Genomic DNA, 12255 nt, shown 5'->3' on the forward strand with positions numbered 1-12255 from the left:
ATACTTTGGAACCTACTAGGAATTCCATAAATTCATATTGGAAGGGTCTAAAACACACTTTAAAGCACAATAGTCAGCACAATATGGAAACTACCATGCAACGGATGAAAAGGATCCTTAACCATGTGGTAGCATAAAAAAAAGCATCCAGGTAGCACCAGTCTCGTCCAACAGTTGCAACGCTCGCTCCAGACATCTTTTTACTGACTGAAAGATTCAGGTTTCTTGGTTCTGTTTCTAGCAGTAAGGCAGAACCAGTTTCTCTGCAGGATGCATTTCTTAACTGCAGCAGATGTGAATCTTACCTCACACAGCTTCTTCACTCTTTGTTTCAACAAACGCATTCTTGCTTTTTACTACATGGGATGAGAATCAAAGTCTGGTACAAGAAAATGACTTCCAATTCCATGCAAGCACCGTCGCAGATAACAAACCTCAGCAGTTGTCAAATGAGGTATTTTTTTCCTAACAGAGTAGACAAACATTATTGAGATGCCAATACAGACAACTGTTTTCAGATTCTAAATACAGAGGTAGAGAATTTTACCTGCAATACGAAGAAGAAAAATTAAAAAGGTTAATGCCAAACACACAGATTTTGTTTCAGCAGAAAAGCTTTCATTTTTTTTTCACTTGCTAGTGCGGTTTTTATTCCTTCCCTGCAGTATTTGTCATGTCAGAAGAACACTCAGGTGTTTTAATAACATATGAGAAATGCAGAAAGTAAATTTTGTAACTCTTTATTACTCAGTTTCATTCAAATGTTTGCACTGCTGTCATTGTCATGAAACCTAGATAACATATCTGAATGAAATAAAGGCTATGGTGAAAAGCGGTGAAAAGCAAATGGTAAGCACGATTTCTCGATGTAGAATTCAACTTATTTCATTTTTAAAACACAAAAGAAAAAAACAGCTTGGGTTTTAAGCCATACTGCTGCATTACTCCAGCTGTACATTAACATCAACAGGCAAAAAACCACTAATCTCACATATGGCTTGTAATATAGGAGTAAAAGTGCTCACTGTAGAAAGTGTATATTTAAATATAAAGTTTGGGGCATTTGGGGGCATAACAACACTAAATATTGCCTTGGTGAAGGCTTTTATTTACTCTTTTTTTTAAAGCAATCCCTCTGGTTGAGTGTAGTCTGTTGAATGGACCACAGGTGAAGGCGGCCTCTGCATTTTTCATATCGTTGTATACGATTTCATAAGTTACACGATCTCAGCAAAGTCAAGGACTACTGTTCAAGACAAGAGGAAAATTAAGCTTCAGGTCCTTTCATGAAGAACACCTTGAGAAGGATTTTTAAATACAGATAAAAATATTACCATTACATATTTCTGTCATAAAAATATTACCATTACATATTTCTTAATACACAGTAGTTTAACCACATCAAAGACTGAGATATTACTGATATTATTAGAGGCCTGGGAGGAATTCACACAGAAAACCCTGACAAGACAGTTCTCCCACATCCAGCTCTACAGTAAAACAGGACTTCTTCCCTCAAGAGATGCTTTTTGTTGTTGTTCTCTCCAATCTATAGCATGCTTCGGAATATCAACCAGCTATGTCTCCCTGCCTGCAGCTGCAAAGGTCAAGCTGATCATAAGATCAGTGTTTTAGGAAGAATGCATCCAGGGATTTAGAAATTCAGCAGATGGAAGAACTCCTGAAAGAAAGTACACTTTCAGCAGGCATCGCTCTACTGAAGGCGGAGGGGAAAAGCTGAGGTCTGCTGAGGCTAGATGTGCCTATGGTTCACGCCAACATGCAGAGACTTCGAAGGGCAAATCTAGAACCTGTGTTGTTCCCCCACCACATTTTCGTGAGCCCCATGAATTTTGCAAACACGGACTCCAGAAAAGAGTGGGCAGCTGAAGCCAAACAAATCCATTCAGCAGAAGGGGCCACAGAGGCAGCTCTAGGGGCTTCCATGGGGATACAGGAGCCAGCACAATCCTCTCTCAAGACGACAGAAAACTGTCTTGCTATTTCTTTCCCAAAATACGGTACCCTGCGGTTTGCTGCAATCCCTCCCTAGGTCTGTCATTTAAAGTGTTCTGACTTTTGTCTAACTCCTCCTGTCCCATGTACAGGGTTTTTTTCTGTCCTATTTTTTCCCCTATAAACTCTTCCCTTCTTCCCCTCACTCCATCTTCCCGTGTCTCCCCTTAGCAATTTCCCTTTTAGCTAAACTGAACCCAAATATATATATATATATGTTTAATAACAGCATGCTGTGACTGTTTACCAACCCTCCTGCAGCTTGTTTGTTCTAGGCCTTCTGTTGCCCTGTGTGTGAATCATCCGTTTAGGCAGTAAACTCTTCAGGAAAAGGACTGCCTGTTGTTCTAAATTCGTACAGTGCCTAGCACATAGAGCCCCATTCTTAGTTATTATAATACCTTCATTAATGCTTTCGGTTGTCTCACTTCTGTATTGTTGGATGCTTGCTTTGTATGCCTTTACTTCTCTAGTAAAACCTTAAGATAAAAATTACAACCACCTTTGCCCATACGTTGAACAGCATGTGCCATGAAGCAGAGCTTTGTGTTTGACAGAGAAATTCTGTAGAAAATCTTTGCTGTAGATCAGCTACTACCAAATGTTACCCTGCGACTTCTGGCAGTTGAAAGCACACCCCCTCAGAATGATACCCTTTACACTAGAAAAACTGTCTATGTTTTTGGTTTGGGGGGGGGGGGGTTAATTAAAAAAAGATACTGTTTGCACAAGTTGAATTACAACCAGTTGTGATGGCAGCGCAAGGCAGGCTCTCGTGCTCCGAGAGGAGCACGGCGGCGACCAGAACCGGTCCTGCACGCTCTCCCCGCACTGAGCATCACCTACACCACTGTCACACGCACAGTCCCATCGGGGCCCTCGACATGCTCACTCTTCTTAGACGATCTGCGCAATTCCTGTTAACATCCACAGCAATTTCACATGCAGATTGGGAGGAAAATGGAGCCCTTGCCGCACGAGCAAGAACCACTGAAATCCAAACCCTGGCAGAGCGGCGGCGGTAAGGGGAAAGAACGGCATGTTCCTGCTCCCGGACACTCCGAGTTCTGCCTTCACTAACAAAAGCTTCTCTTCATTAAAGGGTGGAAAAAAATCCCCTTTTATTCTCCAGCCTTCAAAGGGCTTACATCATTGTTCTTCAATTTCAGGATTTTAGTGAAAACAAGCTTTCTACTGGGCTGGTCAAATGACTGTTAACTAAGAATTCCTGGGAGTGTTTAATCTACACTCTTTATTAATGGTTGGTTAGGGTACCTTCTAATAATGACGCATCTAATGAAGACACAAAAACACAGCAGAAACCCTCCCCACACCCATTAATGTTACAATGAACCTGGGCATCTCTCCACCAAACAACTCACCATACCTTTTTTTTTCTCCCCTAATTAGACCCAAGGCTTCCAAGGGAAAACCATAACGAGCTTTATATATTGCAGAGAAAATATTTTAACCCTACCATTTCATCGTGTACGTAAAAACACAATTTCATCATCAAGTTTGTGTCCAGCAGGTGCCTTGAATGTGAAGACAGGAATAATTTGTGAATAGGAACAGAGGTGCATTGGCAGAATTAATAAGGGAAAATAGATAGTCGCCCCAGCCCTGTCTTTTTTTATTCTCCCGTAATTGAATAATATAAACAATATGTTTTTTCCAAAGATCTCTCCATACATATGCCTGTGATTCTTTTTCTTTTACTTCACACGCATGCACATCAGCTTTGAGAAACCCGCGTAACCCAACAGCAATACAGCCTTAAGAACGTGAGCGCACATTTAACCTTAGCCAGGGAAATCCTACGCTGCAGACTTTGAGGAAAGCTCCAAATTAAGGAAAATATTTGTATTTTGTTATGAAATATTGCATCTTTGTTACAAAATAAGTTGCGCTAGTGATTCTTCAACTAAAGGCTTTAAATGTGATTCTTCCCACGAGCCCTTCCACCTTTGTTTTACTATTTCTACAGCCAGGCCTCTAAGCTACAAATACTCGGAGCAATGTTTTTCCCTCCTGTTCTGCCAAGGCACAAGGATTTGGGCAATCTCCTTCTGGGGGTTAAATTCACCTTCCTGTTTAACTAATGGACTGGGGCATGTAACAGAAAAGAAACAAGGATCAGGGTTCAGCTGGCTGTGGATAACTGTAAAAGATTGCTCCAAATTGTAGAAGCTGGCAGAGACTTGCGAACAATTCCAAGCCAGCCAAATGAGTTTTGGACAGTTTTGGGAACCACCCGAGCGCAGCAGACACCGCAATGGAAGAGAACAATGGAAAAGAACAGAAATTTTTGCATTTCTCGTTGTTGGTCTTTCCTGATATTATACTCGCTTCTCCACCTGGTAATGAAACATGGCTAAAACAATTCTTTTGAACCAATTCTTGTAAATTGTTATACGTATAAAGTAAATAGTTGGATGTGTCTATACAAGAAAAATACCCAAGGACACAAATAGAAAAGAAAAACTGAAGACACATGAAATCTCATTACAAATAATGCACAGCTGTCTTTCAGACGAGACATATTTTATTAGAATACTTCCTATGGCATTTCTGTCTTTAATTCCTAGAGCAATAACTATACATGTCAATCAAAAAATACCACCTCAGTAAAAGGATGCTGCTCTTTTTCCTGGAACAGAGGATGCTTGAAACAAGCTAAACGTACACAACAGAACTAAGTCAAGGCAAAGTCATTACCTCACCTACTTTTCCTCGCAACAGGCTAAGAAAACCCGCTTGTACTAAAAGCTATTTTTTATAACTCCAACAACGCAGAGCCTTTAGAGAGCCAACAAAAATAGTTTTAAATCTCAGGCTAAAAGCCATGCTTTTAGTTATGGTTTGAGGTACTGAAACCTGATAGGGAATTATGCCAATCTCTCATCAGCCCTGGACAACAGTTTTCATCCATCAGCTGTAAATAAGCTAATTCCATGAAAGGCTTTGCTACAGTGAGCAGTTAGCCTACAGTTAATCTTTGTCTTGACCTGTCCATTCATTGAAACTGCCTGCAAGCAATTCCTTACCAAAGGTTGCAATATACTGCACTGAAATTTGCTACAGAGCTTTCAATATTACCCGCCATAAATCCTGAACCACTTCTTTAGACTAAACAAGTGCCGGTTCTTCGTGGTTGACACAAGACGACAGACTGACTCGCAGCAAAACCAGAGAGCTGGCACAGAAAGGTATCGCCACAGCGTTAGGTGCGAGGCATTGGTTTGTTCACGGTTTTCTGCTGTTGAGGTCAGAACATGGGCGTTGTACAGACTTGACCGACCAGATCTTGACAGATCAGACCGATCTGTCTCTGTTGGAAAGGTGGCTACCTCCAACAGGTCAAAACAGTACCGCAGTAAGAAAATCAGTGTTCAAAAAAGACAAATCGGAGATGTATCTGCATCCTCTGTTTTGAGAACATGCACCAGTAAATGACAAGAGAAATTGGAGGAGTTAGAGACTAGGCTTGCACACAAGATTTCCATCAACCCATTCCTAATCTACAATTTGAAAAGGATACCGCTAGAAAAGAAATTACTCGGAAACTGAAACTTTCTACTGTGTGTGAGGCAGAAATAGAGGTGCTCTTACACGTAGGTGTGGCTGAAGAGTTCACTCAGTCTTTGCTTTGAGGTGTTCTGAGTAAAAGGGGTTTTGGTTTGTGGGGTGGTTTGAGGTTTTTTTAGAAAATCCTGATCTGTTGAAACGAAAAATTGTTTGGGAATTGTTGGTGATTGAATTTAAACATTAACAGTATTCAGGCAGAATACTATCAGCAAGGAACATGCTAAATTTTAACAGCTTTAAAACTTATCGTGTGTGGGTATATATATATATAAAAAACATCTATTATATGTGACATATATATACTTACACATATAATATGTATGTTAAGTTTGTATTAAGAATCCTAATCAGAATCAAGCTAGCATTTTTTTCCATCAAAATAGAACAGGTCTGTTACTTTGCCACTTTATTTTGTTAAATTTTTAAAGGAATTTTGTGCCAATTCATGATAACAACAAATGATAATATGTTAGAATTCCTCAGGTAAGACAAATTTTAAGCTTTAACCCAGCTGAGAGTCTTTTTTCAAAGCAATTATGGTCTTTGAAGCTGATGAGAGCAGAGCTCCTGTTGGAAGCTAAGAACAGGCTTTGGTCTATGCAGGGGTAGGTGAATATTAAAGCTCCATGCAAATGAATGTGTTTGTTTTAAAATTAGATCTCCTATTGCCCACGTGATGTATACCACAAGCCAAGTCAGCTTCTGTGGATGGACCTGACCTGGAAAAACCTTTTCAATTTGTGCATATCCACTCATTCCCCGAATTAAAGATATCTGAGAATCACTTTAAGGTCAATGTGTTTATGAGAGCTGCGGAAGCGTCAGTAAGTTTGTGGTCACTGGCATAAAATAGAAGAGCGCACTGATCGCAAAATGTGAAATGCTTTGCCAGTTATGTACTTGTTTAATCTGAAGGACGCTCACTAATAAACATCAGCTATGACTAACTTTAGCCTAGAAAGTAGAACATCAGATCCCAAAAATGCAAGTCAACCTTTGGCAGACACAGCATTAGACATTCTTAAATGTATTTTGTTTGCGAAATTAAATTGCATTAAAAACAGTTAACCGAGGTGAGAAGTAGAATTCAAGTAGAAATAGCACAATTTCTTATAGTTTGTGTGCTTATTTTCATTAATAATCCCCACCAGCGATCACAGTCCAAATCTCTCAATGTTATACTAATAAAGGAGCCTGAACATAAAATGGACCTGAAGTAATTCGCAGCTAGAAACAAGCCTTGGTCCAAAATCAAAAGAGATTTACTTCATCTCATCACCTCGAATGAAAACTGTAAACATCAAACCAATGCACAACGTAAATGCAATCCGATTATTCATATGGTTGTCTCTGTAAATGTCTTTCTCTGGCCTGGCCCCCTAAGCTCTCTCTGACGTGACGCAGACCCTTTCTTTCACCTCTGTGCCAGACGACTTAGCAAATAGAGGACATGGATCCCTAAGGATTTAATAAAAGATTTGCTTTGCATCAGAAAATTGACTCGCTTTCCGCTATATATCTACCGATATAGGTAGACAACGGTACTTATGAATTCGGATGGATTGCGGTGAAAGTTTTTCATCCTGGCAACACGGTTGCCATAGCGATCCCGGCTGATCGGATATTCTTAGCAACCGCTCATAACTCTCCATCCCCAGCGCTCCCGGGGATCCTCCAAAGCGAAGCTGCAGAACCTCATTTCCAAAACCCCAGCGATCACCAGCAGACCGATTAGAGTAACATGAGCTCACGAACTGAAGAGCCTTCTCTGCAGATACCACCCATGCCATCTGGTACGCTGGTACAAAGTGCGTTTTGCAAATGGGAAGGCATGGAAAGAAAGCTTGGCTTCTGGGCACTGCACAGGGAAAGAGAAGCTTGCATTTAGCTTCTCCAGAAATACCTTGGTGAGCTGGGATCCTAAATCTCACTGCATCTCCAAAGAGATGTTGCCTATGTGAAACTCAAATTCTGACATGAATTAGGTGAACACTGTGAACTACACTGTCTATCATCCTCACACGAAACTGCAGACTGAATTTATTACCGATTAAGCATGTTGGTTCATTGCGGGAGGGAGGGGGGACAGACACAACGCATTTGTTATTTTTTTAGTAGGGTCAGGTATTACTGCTGTCCTGAAATTCAATTCCAGCTTTATATGGATATAACAAGCATTTTTCTTAACTTTCTCTTTGACTGTATTTCTCCTACAGTTCTGCAATATCTTGTAAAGGGCTGGAGAAAGTCTTCCAGCGTTTAGCGTTAATTCTCTAAATTGCAATACTTTGGTGAGCAATGGGATGATCCTTAGGTTGGGCTCGCGAGCCCCCGTAGCACTTGCTGGACAATGCTGCACCGGACAGCTGGAACCATAGAGGAAGCACAGAGTCGCCCTTTTCAATAGCTTTACACTGGGCGTGTAGAGCAATTAACTACTGAAGGTGAACGAGCAGGACCTTGGCTGCCAGGACTTCCCTGGCCCCAGCTGATGGCCTCAAAGAAAGAGAAAGGAAAGTCATGCTGGCCCTATTCAGCCAATGTTTTCAAATCCTCAGGACACAAACAAGAGAGCAGTGAGGGTCTGTGAGGTTCCCAGACCATAAAAATCCACCTTCTTATTTTTACACACATACCTAGTTCACTATCATTCCTCTGTGCTAAAGTAGCATTAGATAAAGCCAATCTAAAGTTGCATCACTGAAATCACAAGAAGATGCATGCAAGCCACCACCCTGGGTTTTATACCATACAGCAATGAAGCAGTAAACTCTTAACACTATTAATAATTGTCTCTCTCGCACAGAACTATGCAAACTGGATTAACAAGCACGCTTCTAAGCCAGCTGAAGATAAATCGGGAACTGGCAAACCACACCACCTATGTTACTCCAACTATGCATATGGTGTTTGGCAACCGCCTTCAATTCCTGTCGGAGGCTGCGTGGTGCCACTGCTACTTACGGCTGGGCTTTCCTCCACTATTCTCTTGGTGCAACAGTGACAAAAACCACGAGTTCTCAGACCCAAAATAAAACCTGAGTTTTCATGCTGATTCAATTTAGGACCAAGTGATTCACATCTCTTCACTCAGGTGATGCTTTATGGACTTCGTCTGGGAATGACAATGGGAATAAGTAGAGAATGGTACTCTTAGTGGAGGTGGAGGGAGAAGTGAAATGGGTGGAGTGGCTACTACTTAAAAACAGATTTGGACCTGCTACCCACTACGAAACCTGGATGTGCTACCACTAGAAATACTAGATAGTGCCAAGAGCAGTGAATTTGACGTGACTGACAGATAGCTGCACCACAAAGCCTGATGGCCCAACTGCTTTGTTCTCGATAGGTACTCACTAAATATATCATTTACAAGACCTGTAAAGAAAAAAAACTGCATCTGCTCGAAACAAATAATACATTACTAAGCATAAACCACATGAAAGGAGACCTTCAAGGCAAGCAAACAAACAAAATACTACCTAGCTGAACATTCTGAAATATAAGAACCAAGCTACAAAGAAATATAATTCAGAAGGCCTTCTTGGCTCTATTTCCAAACCCCAAAGAACGGCAATTTTCAGGAAAGTCTGTTCTCAGCGTCACGTTAAAGTTTTTTCTATTGCTAGAGCAATTGCAAGCTTCAACTCAGATCAGGGTCCAAAATGCATTCGCACTACAAATGTGGAATAAAAGACCGTCACTAAATGAGGTACTTCAGTGTTTCTAGACAAGAAAGCTCCTGATAAATTTCTGGCTCCCTTCCTAAACAGAAACCTCCCAATGTTCCCTGTTGTAATAGCAAGCACCCCTAGTTGGACACCATAAAGTCTGCAATTTGCAGGAAACATAGCAGGAGAACAACAGCAGCTTGGCAAACGGCCTGATCTTGACTCCATACCAACATGTACCAACAGAAACTTTCACCAGCTTTTCCGAATCACACTAGCTTGACCTCAATACACCTAAATAAAAATCGAGATTAGGCCTGACACTTCAGCTTCGCTACTTTTTAGCAAGTGGAAATTAAGCAGAATTCTGCCAGATGCTGAGCTAATACATAGACGATTTGATAAATATCAGCTAGTGCTTTACTTTCTCATTTCCTGCATGTTTCTATTCAGAGGGATCCTGGGAAGATGCAAGACACGGCGTTGCAAAGCACCCAACTATATTGTATTTACTTGGACAGATTTTGTGGTTTCTTTCAAGTGTGCTAAATATAGCTGATTATTTTTCTTTCTAGCCTAGAAAATCACAGCTGACACAGATTTCTTCTCAGCAGTTGCCTGCAAGCACTGGTTGCAGATCTCCTCCCACAGCAAAGAACAAGCAGCATAGTCCTGTGGTTGCAGGTGCTCTGACCACACACTGGACTACTACCGTGCCTTGTTTTCTGTTCCAAAATCCAGTACAGATAACAAAAGGAAAATGCTAGACATATCAGTGCTTCAGGTCAGTTACCAAATTTATTGTATTTGCAATTTAATCCAGAAATAAAAGAGAGATTCCACATAGCGTATCACAGTAGCTATTGGGCTTAATAGATTCTCAGTCTAGAATCAAAGCAAAGTCTGCATATATTGTGATATCCATTTTATGCACACAAAGCTTTTTTTTTGCCTTTTTTTTTTTTAAGACCAAAGAAATGCCAGTTGACAGCCTTTCACAGTTATGTCACTTTGATGGTGCTGAGCCAGAACCATCATGTTAAGAACCCTTACATAATTTATTCAGGTCATTTTCATTCTGAATAGGTGAAAAGAGACATTTTAAAGATTCCATATTAAACATGGCAAATTTTCCTTTTTTAACCTTTTTAAAAAGTGTTTTTAATAAATTTTTTAAAAGCCAAAGATGCCACCATCTACACAATACAATTTCTCCTCCTCACTTTGAATAACCTCCCTATAAAGCTCTGTTTTTCAAGGTGAGAAAATGTTAAAAGCTCTCCATTAGCAGCGTATGGTGCATTAAACAAACTTACTTAGGCCACGCTGAAAGAAACAGTGCTAAAAGAACATTACGCTTGCAAATCTATCAGCTCAAACAGTAGGAAAGCTAGAATTACGCAGTTTAAATCTGCCCTTTTGTGTATATCAATATTGTGCATCACAATACCACAGAATAGAGTATTTTTTTCGTAAGATCCCATAGTAAGTAGGGGACGCCTCATTCAGTCTCCGTTTCTTCACTCCATTTTTGGCCCTGTTCTTTCCTTTTAGCTTTCTTTCAACACAGTGTCTTTGTCCAGCATCAGAGCAGTTATTCCTCCCAGCTGCGCCCGCTCTCTGCCCTTAGCCGCTGCTGGCCCAGCGTGCCGGTGCAACCCTCCATCTCCAGGGCAGTTCTCCTTTCCCGGCTCCCCCGTGGCCCCCCACGACTCCATCCCACTGCAGACGGTTGGTAAGGTTACCTACAGCCTCCCCGACTTCTCAGCCTCAGCAGGTCACTGCAGTTAGCAGAGCAAGGCTACTCCACTTTGCAGGGGAGCACAAGGTAGCCCCTCGCTCCTGACAAGATTTGCATATAATGTATGAAGGCTTATTTTCAATAGAAACTCACAGACGAATCACGCACGAGGCTCCTGAGAATGTCCTCAAGCAAATTTGGAGCTCATTAGTATGACTCCTCGGGCTATTTGCACACATGCAGCTCTAAAGCAATCCTTCCAGTCAGAATTGTGATGGATTCCACAAATCATTAGCAGCACAGTGGGAAATTTCTCTCTTTTTCATCCATCTCAGCTGATATGCAGCTTGTGTACAGCGACTTCAAAACATCTGCAAACATCTGAACTGCAAGAGGTCAGTGGAAACAAACTGTGTTGAAAATAAAGTTGTTAAAGAGTGATGCAGATTGTACACAGTGTTAAAAATAAACGAACCATGGCAACTGTTTCAGAGGCAGAAACTCCAGCCTCGTTTCACTGGCATAAATCTGACATAACTGAATCTCCAGCCAGATTCTAGATTCATAAAAATTAATTATTCCAGCAGTTCAAGTAAAGGAAAATTAAACCTCTGACCTAAGAAAAAGCAAAGGGAATTCAGTCCCAAGTCAAAGGGCCCACAGAGTGGTAGAATAAGTCAGGTTGAAGGGACCCGGGGAGCTCATCTCACCGCCACTCAAAACAGGTCCAATTGGACCGGGCTGTTCAGGACAGCATCCAGCCAAATCCTGAACATCTCCAAGGACGGAGATGCCACGGCCTCTCCGAGCAGACTTTTCTAATGCTTGACCACTCCCACGGTGAAAAACTTTCTCCCTATATATCATCAGGATTTGCTGTGGTGCAACTCGTGCCCGATGCCACTTGTCTTAGTCTTCGCACTGTGCCTCTGAGAAGAGTCTGGCTCTGTCTCTTCCCTATTAAGTAGCTGAAGGCAGTAATACAATCTCCCCTTAGCCTTACTTTCTTAAGGCAGAATTACAAAAATCGATGTGAAGCAACTCACAAAGCAAAAAAATCCTCTCGGAAAGTTCTAAGGAGACATGCAAATGCATGCTAATCAAAACCACATCTATTCTTTCTTGAAGATTCTCCATCAGAAACTAAAGAGCAACATTTATTCTTTTTCATTTTTCCTAAAACTAAGATGTAGGCCGATTTTTCCTATGTGAATGGCAAAGCTGACTTTCAAGAAACAA

General features: G+C 41.1%; 1 long non-coding RNA gene across 1 annotated transcript in view; it reads right to left on the minus strand.

Annotated features, from left to right (window-relative positions):
- Window positions 1-339: 339 nt before the first annotated feature.
- Window positions 340-12255, minus strand: part of LOC140652339 (uncharacterized) — a 133063-nt gene continuing 121147 nt past the window's right edge. Inside the window, exon 3 of the long non-coding RNA XR_012042741.1 lies at window positions 340-465. This is a non-coding gene — a long non-coding RNA (uncharacterized lncRNA). The remainder of the gene's footprint in view (window positions 466-12255) is intronic.

This window comes from Ciconia boyciana, chromosome 5 (genome assembly GCF_034638445.1).
Source record: "Ciconia boyciana chromosome 5, ASM3463844v1, whole genome shotgun sequence".
Lineage (NCBI taxonomy): Eukaryota > Metazoa > Chordata > Aves > Ciconiiformes > Ciconiidae > Ciconia > Ciconia boyciana.